This window comes from Monopterus albus, unplaced genomic scaffold (genome assembly GCF_001952655.1).
Source record: "Monopterus albus unplaced genomic scaffold, M_albus_1.0 scaffold40.1, whole genome shotgun sequence".
Classification (NCBI taxonomy): domain Eukaryota; kingdom Metazoa; phylum Chordata; class Actinopteri; order Synbranchiformes; family Synbranchidae; genus Monopterus; species Monopterus albus.
This window is the reverse complement of record NW_018127920.1, coordinates 4,114,861-4,119,768: the sequence shown is the minus strand read 5'-3', so window position 1 is coordinate 4,119,768 and position 4,908 is coordinate 4,114,861. Positions and strand designations below refer to the sequence as shown.

General features: G+C 39.4%; 1 long non-coding RNA gene across 1 annotated transcript in view; it reads right to left on the bottom strand.

Annotated features, from left to right (window-relative positions):
* Positions 1–1,970: 1,970 nt before the first annotated feature.
* LOC109959647 (uncharacterized) overlaps positions 1,971–4,908 on the bottom strand; it is a 12,526-nt gene continuing 9,588 nt past the window's right edge. The window contains exons 3-4 of the long non-coding RNA XR_002274865.1: positions 2,442–2,757; positions 1,971–2,006 (exon numbers count right to left, since the gene is read on the bottom strand). This is a non-coding gene — a long non-coding RNA (uncharacterized LOC109959647). The remainder of the gene's footprint in view (positions 2,007–2,441; positions 2,758–4,908) is intronic.

Here is a 4,908-nt window from a genome sequence, read left to right as displayed (position 1 = left end):
TAGTCTCTACATCCGTCAACAACCTCGGGCATCGTCCTCTTCACCCTCCAGAACTGGTCCCTCGTTGTCAGGTAGTCATTCTTCCACACTACGTCCAAGGCACCAGCATGCTCCAGAGAGCTCCTTAGTCTTCTACATTGTCAGATGTAGCTATCTCGGCTCCAAAGGATCTACAGGCAGGCCACTCTTCACCACTGCTGTATTGTATTGTACTCACTAAAAGAAAAGGAGAAAGCCCACTCCAGATTTGTAGCAATAAATATGGCAGCAAAATACTGGAGCAAAATATGGCAGTGGCACCTAATTTGCAAATGACAAGCCTAGATGGCCCACATGCAGCATTTTAAATCCAGCTGCATCTGTAATACTGGACCCACAATGACACAAAATATGGATTTCTATGCATTCATACATCAGTTTAATAGGACATTGTGATATTTGATCAGAAAGTTCTTAAATTACATAAGATTATTCATACTTTATCTCACTGCTGACAATCACAAACCCTTTCTCAGTTAACCCGGGCTTTTGGTCATACTTCCTTGTATTTGCCCAGCAGTCCTTTCTTCTTCATCTTAAAGGACACTCCCCACGATGGGGAAACTACATCCCCTGCTGCCCAAAACTGACTTCTACAGCAGGGTTGCTGCAGTAAATGCTTTAGTTTTCAGGGCTTTGTTACCACCTTGTTACATACATATGTATTGTGATTCAGTGACTTCTGAGAAGTGCATTTCTGCAGCTATAACAGCATGGTGGTGGGGGTGGGTGTAGTGTGGAGAGGGTACTGGGTGACAGTAGATCAGTGTAATTCCTCCCCAGCAGATGCAGGCCAGATTGAGCTGAAGGATAAAGCTGATACCCAAGAGCACAGGCTCGGCCTGAAGAACAAATAGCAGCCTGATATGTGGCAAGTGTATCTGTGCATGTGAGGGGGTAGAGAGATAGAGAGATTTTGTCTTACTGTATGCTGACTGCATTACAGGCCACTTTAACAGGACCCTATATAAAGCTGCTGGGGCCTCTAATAACTGCTTAAGATCTGCCATGGGAATGTAAGCAGCTCTTTAATCAACTAGCATGGTGTAGGAAGAACTCGCATCCACTTATACACATGGATATATAACTCTGGCACCAGTTTATTATGTACTGTACACCTCAATATAACAAATGACAGGTGTTTCACCACACAGTTGAATCAACACCACTCTACAACAATTTCAACAAAAACTGAATGATAACACCTTCATGAATGAGGATTTATTACAAGACTGTTGTATTAGACTGTATTAATACTGTCAACATTATATTTTTATGTTCACTACAAAATGTAAAATGGCAAAACATTCAAAACATTGTTTTTTAAGGTAAGCATTTAAACCCAAGCCACAATCTTTTAAGATTTTTATCTAGGACATTTAAAAGCAACAGCCACTGACCAGTGTTGTACAAGAATAATTAAAAAACAACATAAACACATAAAGATAAACATAAAAACAAACATGATAAGACAAAAAAAATAAACAGATACATAAAATAACCGACATTACCACAATAAGGCTATAACCACTGTTAGTCAGGAAAAGCCAGACAGCAATGATATGTTTTCAAATGAAATTTAAAAAGTTAGAGAAGGAGTCTGTCTGGCAGACAGATGCATCAGAGGCAACTAGGTTGACCCAGAATACGTACAAATTACTAGGCAAAATGAATCACATTTTTGAGTTTTTCAGTATATAAGTTCATGTGCCTATATGGCCACTACAGGTCAGGGAAGAAACTGTCCTTGTGCCTGGTTGTCTTGGTGCACAGTGACCTGTAGCTCTGTCCAGAGGGGGGGAGTTCAAACAGTTTGTGTCCAAGGTGTGAGGGGTCTGCAGAAATCTTCTCTGCCCTCCCTTTGACCCATGAGGTGTACAGGTCCTCCATGGAGGGCAGGTTCACACCAATTACCTTTTCTGCAGTCCTGACTGTCCGCTGAAGTCTGTACTTGTCCTGTTAGGTTGCTGAGCCAAACCAGACAGTGATGGATGAGCAGAGAACGGACTCGATGGTTCCTCCTATGATTATTTTTTAAGTGACATCTAGTGGTTCTGTGAGACAGCATCAGTCTTTTTAGCAAATGCAAATGGAATATTTATGTTAAAGTGCCAGTGTCCACTAGTGGCTGTAATAACTTGAACAAAGCAAAGGTAGTCAGGTGACATTGTTACAGAGCAACATAGCCCATGTAGGAGTTCTGGCTGAATGAATAGGTCTACAAAACATGAGACTTTAAAATAGGAAACTGCTGTTTATTTCCTGCTTCCAAACATCAGTCCACATAACATTGTTTGTTTTGACCATGACAAGGATCATTCTATACCCTTAAATATGTACTTAATACCGAAACCTATTTCTGTAACTAAGACATTCTAATACCATGTATACTTATGAATCACCTGATGTTGGATCGGCATTGCTGGCAGAAGGGAAGCTGAGTGGAAATTTTGCTGGAGCTGGCATATCCAGGTGGGGGTGAGAGGCCCGGGTGAGTGGAGGTTGCAGGACTGGAGGTGACCAGATGGCAGCAAGTGAAGGCAAGTTGTAATCGAGGGGGACAGGTAGATGAGTGAGAGGTATAGGTGCTGGCCCGGCAGTGGCGTGGAGCACAGGTAAATATAAAAGCGCTGGATCTTGGTGAGGGGAACTGGTGCATGACTGGAGATTACTCACACAGGACAACGTGAGCCAACAGAGTGAACGGACCAGCACTGACTGAGGAGAAAAGGACAGAGTATATACTGTATGGGTGAAGGACTGGGGAATAACTAGCAACAGGTAGAGCTAGTCACTGCTGATTGGAAACTGTGGTGAAGCTGGGGCAGGAGAGGTGAAGCGGAACAGGAAATAATACCAAAATAAAGCGCGAACACAGGTACTAAGACCAACTCATAACAGTCCTGAGATAACTTTTGTTGATTTGGAGCTATACAAATAAAAATTGAATTGAAATTAATTGAATTGAACTGAATTAAATCTTTTCAGCTGTAATTAATTTATTTAACATATTAGTATTTACTTCAATTTTAGGATTTGTGTGCTTCTAAACAACATCTTTTATATAGCAGACCTACTTAAAAATGAACACACTACTGCAGTTAGACACATTGGCCAACAGCGCCAACTGCCCTCTAATGCAGAGATAGCAACTTCCTAAAAGCACTCAGTTTAATTTGGTTACAGGTGATGTAGCTGTGCTTGATATGAATCAAATTTCTAGCCACAAAGGAACAGAATTCAGTGTAAAAGCCACCAGCTTCAGACAGTGATCTTGTACTAAGGCCATATAGCCAAAAATGTTTCCTGTAAGAACACCCCAAAGGTTTTCCCAGTGTGAAACTGCATAATCCCCACGGAAAGAAAATGTGCAATATTCATAATAAAAAAAGGATCAAATCCAAAAAGAAGAGGACATAAATAAGACAACTTCTATTCAAAGTGTATCCGTCATCTACTGGGAGGCTTGATGCTTGCTGGGAGTAAAAGGAGATTATGTTAAAGCCTAAATGACACGTTTACATAATCTAATCTTATCCATCTCAATCCAATTTTTAATGCTGGCTACACATAGGATTAAAGTAGTGCAATTTGCTTTGTAGGCCATTTGACAGTGGAGCAGCATCTGCTGCTGATGGATGTAAGATATACAGGTTACAGTGGGAAAGATCAGGAACAGAGAAAAGGTCAAGCTGGTTTTGATGTTTGCAGTGGCAGAGCTGCCAGACTGATAGACACAGAGCAAACATCAGTATATAGTTTGTTTGTATTTTTAGTATCAAAAGTGCTTCACTCTTTCTATGTTCACTGTTGTGTTTTATATAGTAAATGCATACTGTATATGCACTGCAGTATCATAGTGTTAGGATACCCTAACCCTCCAGTCTATCATTAAATGTCATCTTATATTGCATTTATGTCAATGTAGAGTCATCATAATGTGACTTGCTAAACACTAAACATGACACTGGCGCCATGTGGTGGTAATTACAAAGCAAAATAAAAATGATCACTGTCATGTTTAATAATCAGATGGACTTAGAAAAGTGAATAATGGCTGCTTCGGCTTACATTTACAGTTAAAACACCCAAGTTGATAGTAATGTCATCATTCTTCTCTTTAAAAAAATGAAATTATTCTTAGTAAAATTTTGGAACCTTTAAAAGAAAAAGAATATAATCTTTACACAATATATTTTTCATCAGTGGGAGAACAAATCCGTTATTGCTAGTTTTCCATTCAATGAATTCAGTCAGAATGGAAGCACGAGGGATTAAATATCTGAAATACCAAATATCTTTCTTAATTAGATTTATTAGATTTGCTCTCATTCCAAGTCAGATGCATCAAGAAATAAACCTTTTAAACAGTCCAGCATTTTCATTATTTCTGTGAATTAACCTGTGGTGCAGTTGTCACTGCACCACAGGTTCATCCGACTTGATGGAGGACATTACAAGTGCTATGGATGAGAAGAAATACACGATAGGAATATTTATTAACCTAAAAAAAGCATTTGACACAATCAATCATGAATTATTAATGGACAAGTTAGAAAAATATGGGATCAGAGGAATGGCTCTGAAATGGATTAGAAGTTATTTGACACAGAGGCGTCAATTTGTGAAGTTGGGTGAATACCAATCGAGTGAGCTGGACATTGTATGTGGAGTGCCTCAGGGTTCTGTTTTGGGACCTAAATTATTTATATTATACATTAACGATATATGCAAGGTTTCTGATTTAGTGAAAGTGGTTTTATTTGCTGATGACACTACCATATGGGCATCGGGTGAAAACCTACAGCAACTCTCTGGACAGGTTTCACAGGAACTTGAGAAGATAAAGAAATGGTGTGATAGTAATAT